Below are 20,210 nucleotides of genomic sequence, written 5' to 3'. Positions count from 1 at the left end.
AAGTTTCGCTTGATTTATATTTTGTGAATTACGAGACTTGCTATGTGCTTGCCTTACTGCTTATAAATAAAACAACATACAGAGTGGATCGTTTAAATTATTAAATAATTTTTATGTAATATTCATGAAGAATCACAATTTTAGATTGCTTTAGAATTCAATAAACTGACTTCGTCAAAAGTTTTCTAAAAAGTAATTCGAAAAAATTTCGAAATGTTCAAAAACTAGAATAAATAGCGATCGGAAGGCTTAACTTTCGACCGGTTAGCTTGCCTTTGTTGGTTTGATTCTTTTAATTTATTAAAAATTATGCAAATACTGATACCGATAACAAATAATCGCACGGATTGTTAAATATATGTCAAATTGAGGAAATGGGCCGTTGAGAAATTCCGTACGCCAATGCTAACATTGAACCTTTTTTTTCTAATGGCTCTGAATTTCTTATTCCTTTGTGGGCACGAAAATACATTTGAGCAAAAATGCATCACGGTTTTTTTTCTTAATAAATTATCAGTAAAACAATTATTATTTGGAGTATTTTCTGGTAATAAATTTTTTTGGTGAAAACCTGAAAATACCTGAAAGCAGGTACCAAAATTTTAAGACCATGGAAAAACGCGAATCTGCTGCAAAATATTAGTAAAAACCCAAAAGCATCCCTATTTAATAATATAAACACGTCCCGGTATAAAAAAAAAAAAAACTAAATACTTATTATAATTTCTCCACCAGTTTTAAAGATTTGTGATTTCCCATCCCCTTTGCGAATAATAAGATGGAGGTTTTTTAAAAAAGACCTGTAAAATGAAATTACAAAAATGTTTCCACTGATTTTAGTCAACAAAAACGTTAACTTGTTCTCTTGTGGCTAAAAATTTTTAACTTGAGATACTGTAGCTATGCTTATTAGCTAACTCCGTATAAATGTTGATATGTATAAATATATAAAACAAATACATATACTTGTCTGTCCTGAACTGAAAACTTTTTGATGGGTATGGAAGTTTTAAACAAAACAATACACACTCACAAATATGTTCTCTACACATTTAAATTTGAACAATTTCACCAATATTATTCATAATATTAAGTATCTCAAGTGTAAAGACTTAAATGCAATCCATATATACACAAATTTGTTATTTAGCACATAGACATATCCCTATATATTATAAATGTGAAAGTAAGGATGTTTGTTTGTTTGTTTGTTACGATTTCACGCAAAACCTAGCAAAAAATTTTTAACAAAACTGTACAGCAATATAGCTCATTAGAATAACACATGAGCTATAAATTATAAAGATATAGATTTTTGAAAAAAATAATTTTAAAAAATTAAATTTAATCTGACATTTACTATTTTAAATTTTTACAGAAATCTTTAATTTATGGTTCAAAATGATGGTTGATCATCATTTTGAATATAAATTAAAGATTTATGTAAAAATTTAAAACAGTAATTGTCACATTCATGGCCACCTTTTCTGATATATTTAATAAATTCTGACTGTTTTACAATTAAAAAAATAACTGTGCATACCTTTTAGCTGCGTAAAACAATCCCTTCAAGTGATATGAAAGGGGGATAAGTGAGATGAATAGTGTTGGAGGTTATAAAGGGGTAGTTTTTACTTTTAAGCCCAGTGAAGTGGGCGGGTATCAAGCTAGTTCAAAACTATTTATATAGAGCGTTCCTTTATTTGTAAATTTAAACAACCCAAGTTAAAATATGCAAACAAGAAGTTTTTCAATAACACCAATTACCATGTGGACTATCCACAAAATTATCTAAGAGACCAGACGTCAAATTTGGCATATCCTGATATGCAAAAATTTTTCCGAAGTGTTTTATCCGAAAGTAAGTTTGTTAATAGTTTCTATTATATTAACATGGCTACATGTTACGTAATAAATTATTTCGGTAATAAATTAGAGGCTTTCAAGTTGTGTTTGAGTTTTTTATCGATATTTTGGAGCCAGAATATCAACTACAAATTTCTTTACTTTTGATCGTTTAGTTTCACGATTAAGGATAATTATATCCTATTCACATTCTTTTCATTGAACAATAAACTAATCGTGCTATCAAATGCTTTAGTGGAAAAAGAGATGTCAATAAACTCTTCTTTTAAATTAAACATTAGCCACTCTTGCATAAAAAGCATGAGACCTGTATTTAGTTATTTCGGATGCTTTCCATACAATCTTGCGGGAAGTCGTTTTGTAGTGTTTTCAAGCGTCACCCAGCTTAGAACTAAGTGTGCTCACTAAATGTTGCCTAACTTCATTGATCGAACGAGAACCGTTCTTTTAATGTGGTATATTTGGAGAAGCGTTGGGTGACGATTATCGGTGATACGAGTTTCGTGATTTTTACTCACCCAAAAAATGTTCAACGTGCCAATAGAAGTTTTGACTTCGAAAAATTTTAACAAATATTCGACCACAAACAAAAACTGATCTAAAATTTTATATTAAATAGAAGCTTCATATGAAAATGTACAAGAAGCACACGGCTTACAAATTGACCTTTTATAAAATCAAATAACAAAAGAAGCTAATATCGAATGATCTTAGTCTGCGAAAAGCATGAATAAAATACGAAAAAATATTCTATTGGAAACATTACCAATAAAATAACAACGTCTTAAAATTTTAATATTTCTATCATACAATTTCCGTTAGACAGGAGAGGGATTTTAACGAAATTTCTATACATTCATCGATCTACCACCACCCAGATGGATGCATACAAGAAGCAATTCAAGAAATATATTCACTATCAATATTGTTGTCGGTATTGTAGGTAGCTGTTATATGTATAATATAATAATATATTTAATGTAATTCACACGTGTGTAAATTCTCAAATGGCATTTTCTTGAATTATATCTTCAATCTTTATATGTATAGCGTTGATAATGTTTGACTCTACACAATCACAATATGATAACACACCATCATTGTGTCTTGTCTTGGTGTTTTCTTGGTGGAAGTGTTGGGAGGAGGAGTGCTAATGGAAGTGAAGGTATACGTAAATATACGCAGCGAAATCACAGAATGAGAATCGAGATCTTCATTTATACATTGTAACATATTCATTCAAAAATATATGTTTATTTGTTGACGACAATGAAACAGATTCTAAAAATATTGGTGAGAATTTCCGAGACTCCTTTATACAGGCTAATTGTGTAAGTAACGAAAGGTTAGGTTAGAGTGGTTGTCCTGGGGTGGGACACATTCAGACCATAGGGTCCGTTGTGATACCGAAAAAGATTGGCCTATCTCCGACTACTAGTCTATGAACCATTTGGAGCTGTTTAAGAATAGCAGGAGTGTTTTGTCGTCGACGGACTTACGTCGGAGGGGTCATCAAAGAAAGGCTGGTTTTAATAGCAAAAGTTGGGCAGTGACAGAAGAGATGAGAAAGTGTCTCCTCCTCCTCATCAATCAGTAATCACCTCCTCAGCTCCTGCAGTAGTCGTGATAGACTGTCAGGCCCAGGCGATCATCATGCCTGCCGCCCAACCAGTGCCCTAAAATACCCGCTAAAACTTTACTAACAGATCCTTGGAAGAGACATAAGATCATTGGAACAACTACGATTGTACTCCAACCAAATCTGTCTTCTAGTACCACAAGTACGCTTTTCCCTCCATCTAAGATTGGCCCTTTTACAGATAATCTCTTTAAGGAGCAGCTTACAGTTCGCGAATGGAACTCACGGATGCTTATTGATGCTTGGGCCCGACAGCATTGTGCCATTTCTAGCAAGATCGTCGGCTTCACAATTTGCTGGAATGTCTTGGCTAATTGTGTTGGTTTCGAAAAATTTTGCTGATAATTACTTTAGATATTTCTATTCGAAGGATTTTGTATGTAAAATATCGAATTTTTGAAACCTAAGTATGTGATTAGATAACTGAATCACCACGGCTATCTTTAACAGGTACAAAAACACCGTGGTAATTTTATAATTAAAAGCAACGCTCAAATTTTAAGCAGCCATGTTGTTAAGGTTTTATTAAATATTTGCATTTGTAATTAAAAATTGATAATTAATCTGATTTTACTTACATAAATCTATAAGTTTAAGTCTATAAATATTCAACTATTTGGCTCAGTGTTATTAGATCACTTGAAAAATATACAGTAGGAACATATCAATTTTATTCCATCAAAATTAATCAATCACCTTGTAACTTTATATGAGTACATTCAGCCATACGCTGGCAAAAAAAACCAATATGCATGTCAATAAAATGTCAACACGTTTATCATTTGGTATTATTTTTGATTCTCATCAACGAAAAAAAAAAAAATATCACAAAAAATGAAAACGGTATAAGAAAACTTTCGCATGTATTGTTTCAGTATTCATGTAATGTAATTTATAAAAATATGAATAAATAAATAAAAAAATACAACAGGCGTTAGTATGTAAAAGATTTTTGTTTTTTTTTCTTTCCTTGTGAAGATTCGAATAAAATCTTATGTTTTGATTTGATATGATTTCTTCTTTTTCACATGTCAAATGTTGTTCTTTTTCAATATTGATGTGCTGCTATAAATTTGTTTTGTTTTATTTGATGAAGAAAGTGTATGCAAAATTGATTTAATGAATCTTACTTTTTTAAGCCAGGAATTTGTTTATAGAGTTAACTTTTTTATTTTACTAGGATTATTTCTTTTGATCATAACAAACTTATGAATTATATCTACACGCTACCATATTTTTCCAATACTTGAGAATTGAAAGTGATTATTTCCCTACAGTATTGTAAAAAAGTTTTGGTTCATTGCACGGTACATACATATTAACCAAATACATACTGTATGCAAGTGCTGCTTATAAATTTGATAATATAAATATCTCTGTTCGATCATCAATGCTCTAACTATAGACTCTGTTCATCAATGATCTATCTTCGATGATCTCATAATTAAATTAAATTTTTTTTAAATCATCGACAACTTTATATTTTTATGGTATTATTATAAACTACAAGATTGTCTAAATATTTTAGATAGTTTTTATCACACTCTCTAGATTTTTTGACATAGAAATATCCAATTGAAAAGGATAACCTACATGATTCATCCTTTTTTCAGCTAACTTTAACGATGAAATAATAATAAAAAGCCCAGTGACCTAGGATTTGGTTGTGAATTTTGGGAAACTTTGTTAATCAAAAAATGTATTTATAAAGTTTTATTGAAATCCCTAGTATTATTCAGTCCTTTCATATCTTCTTAAGAAAGTGAATCTAACAAATTTGAAATGTTGGAGGTATAACTAATATATTCTTCAATCATTGACTATAAATTAATAATTTTAAAAAATATCCTTATCAAAATATTTTAAAAAACTTCAAAATATTTAAAGATTTCAATAGAAAAATCAAAAAACTAAATTTATTGTGTTGTTGAAATGTGAATATAAATATCTAAAAACTCTTTTACGATAAGAATGAAAATTTCGAAGATATTATCGATATACTCATTTCTATGATATGTTTCTTTTAAAAGCTTTTTAATATATTCGCTAAGAATATGAAAAATCTGTTCATAGTAGATTGATCTTATTTCATCGGATAAAATGATCTTTTCGAAAAAATTTTCAACAATCGTGTATTAAAATTTATGACACAAATTTTCCATTTTACTAAAAAACAAAGAATATCAGAAGTAAAAGGCTAAAAGTATTCGATACTATTTTTTTGCATGAATGACAACATCCTCTATGGCTTTATTAACTCCCAACATATCATGTATATGTACTGGTTGTATGTTTGAGAACTGAACATAGATTAAAAACTTTATATGAAATACTTTTAAAGTATAATAATTTAATTGTACTAAGAGGACACCCAGTTAAGACTATGGATAGGTGGCAAATGTTTGTAGATTGTTTAAACAGAGATACAATTTATGGACATCTGTTCAACCAAGGTTATCAGACATACCTTGTTTTATGAAATGTCAAAACAATAAATACAATTGTTAAATTTGATGTATGAGCTATATTATTGTCAAGTTTCGTTCAAATTCATTTAGTAATTTTTAAGGTCAAGACCTAATTGACCTATGTTGCTCATTTAACTCGACGAACTCGACCTAACTTTTTACGTTCTAAGTACGCTGTAAAAATTTCAGCTTGATATCTTTTTTCGTTTTTTGAGTTATCGTACCCACAGACGGACGGACGGACAACCGGAAATAGAATAATTAGGTGATTTTATGAACACCTATACCAAAATTTTGTTCGTAGCATCAATATTTTTAAGCGTTACAAACTTGGGGCTAAACTCAGTATACCTTGCGTATTATATATATGCATGGAATGAAAATAAGGATGATTGGCAAGCTTTATGATATTTACAAACGGTTTATGAAAATGTTAAAATTTTTCTGTAATTAATCGAACTAGTATTTCAGAATTGTTTAATGTCTTTAATAAATTTTGTCTTTTTAAGCCTATTAATACAAACTGGCGATTCAGTATTCGTCTCCATGCTACTGATGCAGAGATGTTTTCTTAGGTTCTAATCGTTTTCTACTTTCACACATTCTAGGAAGATCTCAACCATATTTCTACGATTCGAACAAACATTTTTGTTATATTTTAACTCGTTAGGTTATTAGGTTTGTTACAGCGAGACAAGAGTTATATATACGGTCCTAAAAAATACATACTCCATAAGCGAGGTGTGTGGTGTTTGTATTGTAGGTAAAAACAAAGAACAAAGAGAAAAACGGTAAAATGAAATATTCTCGAGAGAAAACAGTTGAAGTGTTTTTTTAGTCTATGTATTCAAGTTGATGCCTATCCGTAATCGATCGATTTACTGCTACGAACACAACAGAGAACACAAAAGTAGAAAATGTACACAAATGTGTTTTTATTTTTTTATTTATAAATATTTTTTTTGTTTTTGTTTCTGTAGAATTCTCTGACGATAAGATAACAAGCAATACTATTGTTATGTCAAACATGCATGATTTGCTCCAGATTTAAATGTATATTCCTTTATGGGCTATGAAAGATATCAGGAAAAGAAAAAAACCTTTTGATTTTTGGTAAATATTTGTAATTAAGGACGGATCAATTGTTTAACAATGCATATATGTTCGATAGATTTTTCGATTTGTGTTTTTTTATCAATTCTCTTTTGGGTTTAAATGAATCTCTTATTAATGCTCTATTGACAAGAACGAACTTTCAGAAGAAATTATTTATTACAACGAAAATCCGAATATTTGTAAATTTTCACAAAATCCTAGAAAAAACTTATATTTTTTTAAATTTTAAAGATTTTAATAAAAAAGGTACTCCGCCTGTTTCGCACCGCCTAAGCGGATGAAACGATTTTGATTTTTTTGTTTAGTTTGAAAGATATTAAATGGAGAGTGTTCTTCACTTCCGTATCACTTGTTGAACATAGAATTTGAACTGAAACATTTTCTGGACACACGTAAAAGACCAATTATAATGAGAAGATTCAAAATGTCTTAGAATGCTTTTTATTATCAACCTTTACCAATAGACGAAGTATATTCGATAATATATGACAGATAACTTAATTATAAAGTTTGGAAACTGACACGGGAAACACCAAGAACAACCTATACAGCATAGAAACTTAAAATGTGTGCAAAACATTTTTTTGGGCCAATATACCATTCTAGTTTAAATTCACTTTCTGGTTTTGTTTTTTAACACACCATATTATCAAGATAAGTTTATTACTGAAAATATTCTTTTGCTATTGTATTTACATTTTTAGAAGTTTGAAACCACGTGGGAGTCTATGATAATATATTTAATTAAATTGTAGAAAAAAAATAGATACAAGTTCTCATATAGCAGAAACAGTGAATTTATAGAATAGAAAAATATGCATTTTCATAAACTAGAATTAAAATATCAAGGTATAACCATTGAATATTAAAATTAAAATGAAAAAAAAAGTTCTCCCCTGCTACAAAATATTCATATAAGCTCTTTTTCTTTCCTATCATAAAATTGAGTTCATATTTCTTTTCTATAAACCACATATTAAAAATTAATATAAATATTCATAATATTATACAGAATACAATCAAATATTTAAAAAAAAAAAAAAAAAAAAAAACGAAGCATAAAACAACAAGCAGCCACTCATTAAACCACCGCTTACTTTTTTCCACTTTCTCCGTTGATGAAAAAACACGAACACACACACACACATAAAATGGAATAAAAAATAAAATAAATGATCGTATAATCGGATTATTGATGAAAAGAAAGGGTTAAATAAATATATAGAGCCTACATATTTATAATAAAAACAAATGAAGGTAGAAGTTTATGTCTTCTACACCATCGAAGATATAAAAATATTTCCATTATGTATTCATGTATTCGAGAACAAGCTATAGTCTGCGAGACAGATATAAGTCCACAAAAACAGGCTTGAGTAGTAAAATAAGCATGGTCTTCTTCAAAAACGAAATGACATCAATTTATTTTGGAGAGAACGATAACAAATTTGGATTGACGAATATTTGATATCCACGTATCTCTGAAAAAACGGTCCTTGTAACTTTCAGATGATACTCTGGACAGGCTCCAAAATTCTCGAACATGATCGAGACTTGCTTTAATTTACTAATACTTAAGAAGTCAAATCCACCAACGAAGTCAAAGATCATGTATGCGAAAAACATCTGAGAAACGAGGTATAAAAATGGACACTACAATTAAAAACTACTCTTTGAAAAATCAGCCAGAACCGTACTTGGCCGAAATAATTTATCAAAACAAAACAAATATTGATTTTGACTTCATCAAATGCAAAGGTATTGTGTAGGACATTGTAATAAAAGGCAGCTTTGGCTTTTCAAACCAGTCAGATAAACGATGTTGATAAACTGCGGTTCTATGAGACACAAAAGAGAATGTGCGAATAACTATCAGAGAACTCTACGAAATATACTATCGTGCGATGACCTACTCCAAATTAGGTTCTCTGTAAAGGAGGATGACCTAGTGAAATCGCTCAAACATACGATATGCTAAAAAATGTTGAAAACCGCTGTTATATGATAATCCCCATCTCTATATATTTTAAATGTAAAAGCAAGGATGTTTGTTTGTTTGTTTGTTACGCTTTCTGTACAAAAATATATCTCATAAATGGGAATAACATATAAGCTATAATTTAAAAAGAAATATTTAAAAAAAAATTTCAAATGACCTATAAAATATTTTCGTATCTAAAATTAATTTGCATATATTTAAAGAATTATCGAAAAGATTGTAAATTGAAAAGCTTTTTGTTACATTAATAATACCTCACGCTTAGGTATAAATTTTATTTGTTTTGTAGAAGGCACCACCCTTCATGTTCCTCGACTAGTATGAGGTTTGTTTTGTATTGCCTTAAGGTTCGTTGGTCGTTCGATAATTGTATTTTATGCGGTGGTTACTAATATTAAGGTTATTTTTCATATTACTTCTTTTATTAGCTAAAAGTATTCAGACCATTACCCGTTTGGGGAATTAAATAACATACCTAACATTATTAGTACGTATATATAACACAGGTAAGAAATATAAAAAGGTGCTCTCAACTCCGTTCCGCATAGAAATAAATTTTCTTCATCAGACATACCTTATAGTGAAAATAAGTTAATATTCATTTAAAATAAAAATTCTTGAAGAGTAATAAATGTAATTTTATGATAATTTTTTTTCTAACATTTTCATTTTGATTTCCTTGTAAAAAACTATAAAGGATAAAGTGTTGAATCATTGAAATACAAGTTTTTGATATTTATCAAAAACAAACGGCAAGCAATCGAAACAATGTTTGTACAATCTTCTTTTATTTTTGATTAAGAAATGCAATTTAATAATGTAAATGTTTTTGTACTTTCACTGAACGCCCAGAAAAGAGAATTTCTATTAGTGAAACTCCTAATGGTTACAATGTTTTGTTTTTACAATATGGGATAATCATGTTGCTGAATTAAGCCATATTACCCATAAAAATGTAAAACTATACTTGATACCATGAAAAAATTTGAAAGTGAAATTAAAATTGATTAAAAAACGAAGAAGTTATAAGCAATCAAAGATTACATTCAAAGATTGTCCATCTCCTTTTAGCAAAAAAAAGTTTCATATGCAATCTTTATGGCTATACCCACGTATGATGTCACTAGAGAATGGGTATCTTCCTCTTTGTTTAAAAAGAAATTTTAAGCGTTCATATCTTGCATACTAGTAAAGATTTCTAAAGTGATAAACAAAATTTAGCCCGATCCAGTATTAGTTTTGCCACGAAAATACCATGTTCCTTCTATTTCCTTCTATTATCCTCATTTGTTTTATATCGTCTCGTCTCGTATCGTTTTTATACTTTAAAATATTTTTGGAATTCAAATAAAAATAATAATTATTAGCATCTGATTGTTTTTTTATGAAACCAATAAAAATTGATTGATTCGTTTTCTTGTCAAACATTTATCGTCTATCGAATAATTATCGAAAATCAGAATCGTATCGTCTCGTTTTTTCTGATCGCTGCATCAAACAAGCAAGCTTCGATATTTAATAAGCCTACCTCATATGAAGTTATTCTCTAGAATGAACTGTAAAGACCGGACCGGAAGCAAATACTGAATAAGCGTTAAATTTTTCAATTTTTGTGTGTGATCGTTTCTACATTAGGGTCTTGTTACATGAATTGTATATTAATAAAATATACAGTTTTTATTCATCTGTTTAAAATTTAAAATGTTAAAAAATATGGATGTAAGGAGAAACAATTTTAATTGATATTCATGCAAAAATATTTAAAAAAATAAAAATTGTGATTTAAGGTACGACACTCTCCCCCAATGATAAAACCCATAAGTCATGTGTTTATTTACTATACTAGAAGTATCTAAGTTTATGATTGAAATAAAATAAATTGAAATCAAATAGGTACTGGACTATGAGAAATATTCAGCCATTTTATTGGTCTACTAAAAATAAAACGAAAATCAGCATTTTTCTTTAACTTGTGATAGATATTTATTATTTTCTTCCCGAAAGTTAAGATTCAAACATTGTATGATTATCTCTATTAATTTTGGTTAAATGAAATTAACAAAGATGTACAAAATAATATTTTTTTATAATTTATTTATGAAATAGCGGGTGATTTGAATGAAATTTTGAATACCTGTTTCCAGTAAGAGAGGTATAAGTAACTAAAATAGCGATTTTATAGGCCACCTTTGGAAACGGGTAAAAATCTTTCATTGTCCACCCAATTATATACCTTTATTATAACTTCTTGTTTTATAAGTCTAAACAAACATAGATCTCCTTCTCGGATCGGGATTAAATGATCGAAGCATAGTTTGGGTGCAAAATACTAGGGTGCTTTAACTTTAACAGGCATATATGCGCATTTACAAAAGCTTGATTTTGTAATTCTATTGCGGCTTGAAAGCCTAATGTTTGGTAAAAATCGGTTGATTGGGTAGCTTTTATTTATCTCAAATTCGAGTTCTTACGATTCTCAAGATTAAAGTCCCCTAACTATACCACGTGCATATGAAATATATCAAGGTATACTAAGTATAGTCCCAAGTTTGTAACGCTTAAAAATGTTGATATTGCGAACAAAAGTTTGATACAGGAAATCATATAATCACCTAATTACAGCATTTTCCGTTGTCCGTCGATACGTAAACTCAAAAACGAAAACAGATATCGAGCTGAAGTTTTTTTGCATGCTTAAAACCTAAAGAATGAGGTAGTGTTCGTAATCAACATTGGTCAATTATGTCTTGGGTCCGTACGACACATCTTGTAAACCATGAGAGATGACGAACAAAAAACAACTTTGGTTGGAAACATTTTTTCGAAAACATCACTGTTTACCCGCGAGGAAAAGAACCCGATGGGAATATCAGTTATGTGTGTGTGGCTATTCTTAAAGTGGATGGATAGATATCTTTATTTTCTTACGTGGAATAAAAAGCAATCGATTGCGTTATCAACACTATCTATACATGGTATTTCAACAATTAACTCACTCAATTGCTCGTTTTATCACTGTAATAACGTTAGTGGGTAAACATGAAAGTCAATGAGTGTGCTTTATGATTCATATTCAAATTACTTTATTTATTTTGAAAACGATGAATCGGGTAGAGCTGATAACAATTTTTTTGTAATAAATTTTCAACAAGCACCTTTAATATCATTATAGAACAGTTGGTAAATGTACATATATTATAATCATCAAAATATAATAATACAACAAAACGTAAGTCCATTAGTGAGATCACATCATACTAAAATAAAAGGCTGATTGCACACAAAGTTGACGACTGAGCTTGTAGCTTGTAGACTGGCAGAGGCTGTTGTATATAATAGCAAGATATACCACGTTTATTCATCTGTCATTCATTTAAGAGAGTGGTTGCTGTATATATTATTTGTGGGTATAAAGGGTTAGATATATATAATATACGTCACGTAAAAATCAACCCTCCTCATATTTTTAGTACATGTAGGCATAAAGGTATGCTATAATATTGTTTGCACATACATTATGTCAAAGTATGACAGACTCTTAAGTAAATATTGTACATTGCTGTACATAGTAGTACAGATTGTGTCTATAATTCTTAAGGAGTTATGGTACCATTAACACGATGGGAGATGCAGATGCGAAGATGACTGCGTCAAGATTTTAAAACCATACAAAGACATCGTCTTATCTACCGATTTACAGCAAAACTTGTTCTTGTAACCAAAATCAGGGGGTAGATATAAAACTACAAACGTGTAATAATTCCGAAGCCGATATGACTGCATCAACAAACATTGACAGAAAAGTTGCGTTGGAACAACCTTGCACTTTGCACCAAGTTATTACTCAATGATACCAATGTACCAATTGCAGCTAAGTACTCAATGATACCACACTTAACATAGTTTGCTGACTTTCATTATTTTCTTTTTCTCAACATGGCTTCTGGTAATAAATGCTCTCATTTATTATCTTCGATAATATTTATATGGCTTCTGGTGGTCGCCATATAGTTTTCAGCAATGCCATATTTTCAGTAGCACTCAGCTTCAGTAGCGAGGCTAAGATATTATTTCTAGATGTTACATTTCTTTGAATGTTGAATTTGACCTGTTTTGAGTTGTTTTAAAAGCAAAAGTATTCATTTGGGTGAGAAGGATTCACTGAACGAATCCTTCTCACTCAATTGAAACTTATAGAAATGGTGCATTTCTCTGCTTCCATGCTTAAATGCAACTAAGCAGAGAAAAGATAAGGGACTCTTTCAGAGAAAATGGCAGCGATAATTTTGTTTTAAATAGCTCGACAAAATGGATTCAAATTACTTTTTCGGGCTACATTTACTTTTAATCTACTACTACTTTCGTAAGATATCATTATAAAATGTTTTTCTTACTTTGATTTTAAAGTATCTGTAACAACCTAGTTAATAAAATAAATGCCACGATAGGCTAGGTTAGGTTACCACCTTTCCGCTGATAATTTGATTTATCAGCTCCTCAATTTCAGAGGCTGAGTGCACCTCCTTCATGCATTTACCATACACTACACCAGCCCATCACAACTATGAATTAAATTAATTTAACCCTCTACCCTGAGCATACCGCGGAATTGGATACGCCTTAACCAACTGAGCTAATAGGGCGACAAATGCCACGATACACAAATAAAATTTTATTTCGAGTATCGCATCATTTATAGCTTTGATGTCTCAACTCGAAGTCAACAAAAATTCATTACTGTATCTGTGACTGTTTTCGGTACAGATAAGGAGTTGAGATAACTCAAAAATATTTAATGATTTGTTTTTCAGTTGCATAACGTATGTTTAACGTTTGACACTCCCTATATATACTAACATAACGTATGGTATATCCATATAATCAAGATGATCCATGACATTTAAGTGATTTTACTTTTAAACATAAACGCAATATTCATAATGTCATCTATATCTCCCCCATTATTTGTTGTATTTCATTTTTAATCTTAAATACTTTACCTTTAACAACAATTGTAATTACATTCCTTTTAATTTTTACTTTTCACGCACACACAAACAACAAGTCAGCATTTATTATTGAAAAACAAATACCTTTATCTTATACCCCAGGAAATGGATTGCTTGCTGGAAATTGGTTTCGTAGAATTACTGGCAAATATTTTATTTTTTAATTTTGTTACCATCAAATATCTTCATATTGTTATAAAGAAACCTTTTTTATGATTTACTCTTTAAGATTGAGAAATTCAAAAATGTGTGGAAAAAAGGAGTTTTTGCTTTAAATATAAAAGCAAATTTAGTTAAAATTGATCCTTGCCGTCTAGTTTGGAAATTGGTGAAATTTATTCTAAAATTTTCGAAGGCATTTTCTAGAACTTTTTTTCAATTTTCGAAAATGTTTAATTGAAAATATTCAACTCCCCATCTATTATTAACTGCCCAGAGGAAGTTCATGTAATGGGGTCGATTTTGAAAATCCCTAGTTTTACATATTTCCGCGGTTTCAAGGCCACAATATCAAAATCAAATCTTTTCAATGTGATGTCTGTGTGTGTGTGTGTGTGTGCGTATGTTCGTTGACTGTGCTTATTCGACGCGTAATCGCGTATTTAAGAACTGAAAGAGTTTTCAGCACAATTAGTTGAGCCGTTTTTTAACGGTAATAAAAAAACTGGAAGAAACTGAATAAATAGAATCTGAAAAGTGGATAAAGCACATCATTTGTCTTTGGAGATAATGATCGTTCCAGCATAAGCTGCAGTACATCTTAGAATAATCTAAGAAGGCTAACAAGACCTTTTTTTTCATGTTTTTTCCCCCTCTAGGAAGTTAGCCGTGTGGACTACAGGGATTGCATCGACTATGTACTGCCAATTTTAGTTTTGGAGAAAATGGACAAAAAATACTTTAGTAGCGTGATCTTGTTTGGTTGACCGGAAAAAGTAGGTAGACATGTAACAAATGTGTGTTTTTATATACGTTGGCCGTTATTACCGATATGTCGGCTTATAATTCCAGTGAAAACTGGTCGAAATATAAATGTATTTCTATAGGGATTCAATTTTAACCTTTCCTTTTTGTGTTTATAACCGGTTTGTCGTTATAATAGATGTCATTATAACCGGTATTGATTGATATTTAACTACTTTTCAAAACTATCATATTAAAAGATCAGAGCAGCCTACTCACGCGTATTTCATAAAGAAAGTTCCTGTCTGGTTTTTGGATTCGATGTATACCTTTAAATATGCAGAGCTTCGTTACTTATTGGTATTTATTTTGAGAATTACTGGATTAACATTAGCTTTGAAATTGACATTTTTACAATAAAGGCTGTAGAAAACATAATTCACTAATATCAGACTTTCAAGGATATTTTGTAAAATAAAAGTAAATAGAATTTTAAATTGTTAAATACAAAATTTGAATAATAGATAATTCTTAAATTAAGGTCTATTTCGTTAATGGTCAAATGAAAACAGAAACTGCAAAAGAATATTCTTTTTCGAATATTTTATATCAATATGCTGTTTCAATTCGATAAATTTGACACTCTGTATTTCATAACTAATATAATAATTCTGTATAATATATTTTTCAATTTAAAAACTCACTTATATATCACACATAAATACATATAAGTGCAGTTAAAAACTCTATCTCCATCTATAATTTCACTTTATAACAAACACATCTGGTGAAAATAAAACACCACACAAATCGACCACCATTGAAGACGAAAAAAAAGAAGTACTTTTATATAAAATATTATCTTCGATGTTTTTTTTATTTTATTATTATCTACAAATAATCGATTAGTTTTTCTTTCAAATCACCATTATATTGCACTTGATTTATAATACGACTTCATAAGATTAAATACTTAATATCATTTTTATTAAATAAATTGGAAACATAAATATAATAATAAGTTTTTATATATTTTAGATAAAATATATTATCAGAGATTCAATTTATTTGTTGTATAATAAGTATCTTATAATAACAATAATGTTTTTGAATTCTACATAAATTATTTTTAATTGCATTTTAACGCCAACTCAAAAGAAACTCATTATTAACTTCCCAGAGGAAGTTAATGTAATGAGGCCGATTTTGAAAATCTCCAGTTTTACATATTTCTGCGGTTTCAAGGCCGCAATTTTCGAATTAAACCTTCTCAATGTGATGTCTGTGTGTGTGTGTGTGTGTGTGTACGTATGTGCGTATGTTCGTTCGAATTCTTTCGCCTCGATTATCTCGCAAACCAGTTATGACATTAACACGTGACTATTCGACGCGTATTCGCGTATTTAAGAGTTTTCAGTAGAATTAGTTGAGAATCTTTTTAACGGTAATAAAAACACGAGAAAAATCTGAATCATTTATCTTTGGAAATAATGGTCGTTCCAGCATAAGCTGCAGTACATGTTCGAAGAATAATCTATGAAGGCTAACAAGCCCTTTTTTTAATGTTTTTTCTCCATCTGGGAAGTTGGTCGTGGGAACTAGAGGGGTCGCACTGACACGACTTCAATACCACACCGACTATTTACTCCCAGTTTTAAAGAATTTAACTACAGTTTATTTCCGAGGAAAAATGCAAAAATTTTCAACAATATTTGATTGATTTTCGTTAAACAAGCATTGTCTTTATTTAGTACTTACGTAGTATTTAGTATTTTAAGATGAAACACATTTTTTTTAAAGCATATATCATCCAAGAATTCGTTCGAAAAAAAACAAAACAGTGACTTTTTCTATGGAAAAGAAGCATTCGTAAGTAGGTAATATGACCCAAATCTGTAAATACTTTAAAAATAAGGTCATTGGTCGTCATATTATACCCAGCTGTCAAAAAGTCAAAAAAGAAGAAATTACTTATATGACAAACAACTTGTTTTATGTTATTTTGATTCTAGCTATGAAATTTTGTGATTTAATCGAAATAAGTTCTTTTTCTATATTAATTAAATCGGGGTACCTTTAGTCACCCCTGCTAGTTTCATTATTGATTAAATTAATTTTAAAGAACCGGCACATTTAAAATTTCCCTAAAGTAGATCTCAAAAATATTAATGAAAAAATATTTATACATATTTTTTGTGATTTTATTCAATATGTTATTTAATCTGCCAACCTAGACAACGAAAAAGCTAGACATTTCAGTTACTAGCAAACCGCCACTGAATTTCAATATAACACCATATATGAAAGTAAAATCCAAAAACTAATTAATTTTATCAATAAAATATAATTTGAAATAATAATTTTTTTCTCTTATCGTTATTTTTAGTGTAAACTTCTGTTAGTTTTACATTATTTTATTTCCTCAATATAGAATTTGATCACGGAAGGAAAAACTTATGTTTTTTTCCCCTAAACATTTAGCTACACACAATATACACCTTCATATACCACGCAATACATTTACCACTAACTATAGCAATACAAGAAAAAGAAACCTCTCTATATGTATACAATCAAATTACTGACTTCTATAATAATTTTCTTTATCTTTCTTCACATTCGTTTCCAATAGTTTATTCGTTAAAGACCGCAATCTTAAAGAAAAAAAATACTGCAAAATCCATAACTTTTCCTAGTAAAAATTTGTTTCATAAATTTTAACAGGAAATAATTGTGGGCTGTATTGATGTTTTGAATGAATGAATTTCTCACGAAAATATATATGTACACTTTATTCAATTGTTTGCTAAGACTTAATAGTTGAAAAGATACGAGCTATAAAATTAAGTTCGTCGGAAAAAAGTTAGCAGTATTCTGACAAAAGTGATACAATTTAAAGACCATGAAACATTTCTGTGATTCGTTTTGACTGCTATTTTTATTATTAAAAATGAGTAAGTTTTATATAATGAGTAAGGAAAATTCAATTCACAATGATCGAGTGTGTTTATGAAAATCCACAAGTTTTCGTATTTCATCAATTTTTTTATGCTTACCGTCGCCCTTTTAGCTAAGTTAGTTAAGTCGTAACAAAATTAATTTAATGAATAGTATTGAGGAGCTGATAAATGAAATTATCAGCGGAAAGGTTGTAAAACACATATATGGTATCACAATGGGCTCTATAGCCTAAGTGTGTCCTTTGTGGACAGCCAATATAACTAAACTAACCTAACCTTTCCCTAACCTTTATGCCTACCGTTACGCCAAATTAAAGCCTCTTAGAGTTTGCATACCGTTAGTTTAAAACATTGTTTTTTTTTATAAAATCAAGGTATCTTTAGCATATACAAGATATTTAAACATATATCACTTTATCGATTTGAACATGGTTTATGTCTGTTTTTGAATATTTTTCACAATATATTTCTTCATCTTAAAATAATCAATTTTCCTAATATTCGCTCACATTTTTTGTCTATTATGTTTCTCTTTTATAATTTTTTTTTTTAATTAAAGAAAAAACGAAAAATTCCTACTTTTGGAATTAATACGTGTGACAATAATCAATGTCTGACGGCTTGCAGTCACTTTTTTAAAAAGACGAATGTTTTTAATACCAGTGAGACCCACTACGGCTGTTAGTACGTAGGTAGAGCTGGACTCATTCCGTTTATACTTTTATTTTATTTTTTTTAATTTTCTTACTGAAAGTTATTTAGTTCACATCGAACATCGAAATCAGTAATTTCACTTTAATTGTGGAGATGTATGCAAATATGTTAATGGCTTTGTTATAATGTCTTTTGTAAAATTTTTATTGCACACTATCTCACGAGGAATTATAATACCAATTGAAAATTCTTACCGATAATGGGTTCTTTTTGAGATTCTGATTCCATTAAAGGGAAGGAAGATTTCTGGGTGTAATAAATAACAATAAAATTAACCACTCTCTTTTTAACTTGCTTGGTCAATATTGGTATACTTTTAATTGCCCGATTAACTTGAAATATACATACATACCAAAGTACGGTGACAATACAATAATTTAATTATGTTATCCTAGTATCCTGACCATGAACGCCTAGATAAAGATCGATTTTTAATGCAAATAAATACATCAGTACATAATAAGGTAATATAATGCATTATTTATATGCGCTTCTACCATTTCTTGCATTTAATACTTTTTTCTTAAATTTTCTGTGTCGCTCAACTTCTGAATTTTTTCTTTCATACAAATTTAACACGAAAAAAAATAGCGAAATTATTCCATCCATTCACGCGTGATTCGATGACCAAAATAAATAGAGGTTCATTTCTATATATGCAGACAAATGGACAGATAAAGATAATTCAGATTTCAAAATTTTATAATTTTCGTATAGTTTTTAGTAACCTTTATAAGGTAATGAAACGCAATTCTAGTATTTCGAAAGCATGTCCTAATTTTTCGTCTATCGTTGGACCAAGCAATAGTGGTTTTTATTTAGAATCACGGGCACTGCTCTTTAAATAATTATTAATACAACCCCCAGTATTTTTTTACATTATTTTATGTCTGTCCATTTTATTTATTAATGAGATTTGAGTATTAAATTTTACTAAAATTTATCAGAAATCCAATAAACTAATAATTTATTGGTCTGGCCTTTATAGTTCATATTTCCACGACAGCTTGTGTTTTTTCACTCATTTATTATTAAATTGTGTCATCCTTCACTAACAACAGTCACATCAACATGTCTGTCTACATCTAACAACATTCTACTAGTAGGTTGCCTATGTTAGACAAATTCATCTAGGAATGATGATTATGATGATGATGTTGGTTGATGACAGTTCTCATTGGCTAGTAATATCGTAGGTATCGTAGGATAGTTGTAGTAGTAGGATGTAGTAGTATCGTAGCCTAGCCTTGCCTAGCCTTGCCTAGCGTTATTATGTACTTTTTTGTTTCTTTTGCAATTTTCATATTATAAAAAATTAATTTAAAAACTTACTACGAAAAAAATATGTGTTGATTATATTATATTAACGTGTGAGTCTACTGAATGTGTCAGAATGTGGGGAATTAATAATCTATTTTCATCGGAGCACAAAATAAACTTTTCAGTAACCCAAGTATGAAAAGCATAGCTTGATAATGGAAACAAGGTTGAACCAACAATTGCCAAGATGTTAGGTTAAGCTAATTAAACAAGTTT

Source organism: Chrysoperla carnea, chromosome 5, assembly GCF_905475395.1.
Source record: "Chrysoperla carnea chromosome 5, inChrCarn1.1, whole genome shotgun sequence".
NCBI lineage: Eukaryota > Metazoa > Arthropoda > Insecta > Neuroptera > Chrysopidae > Chrysoperla > Chrysoperla carnea.
Note: the sequence above shows the minus strand (reverse complement) of the source record.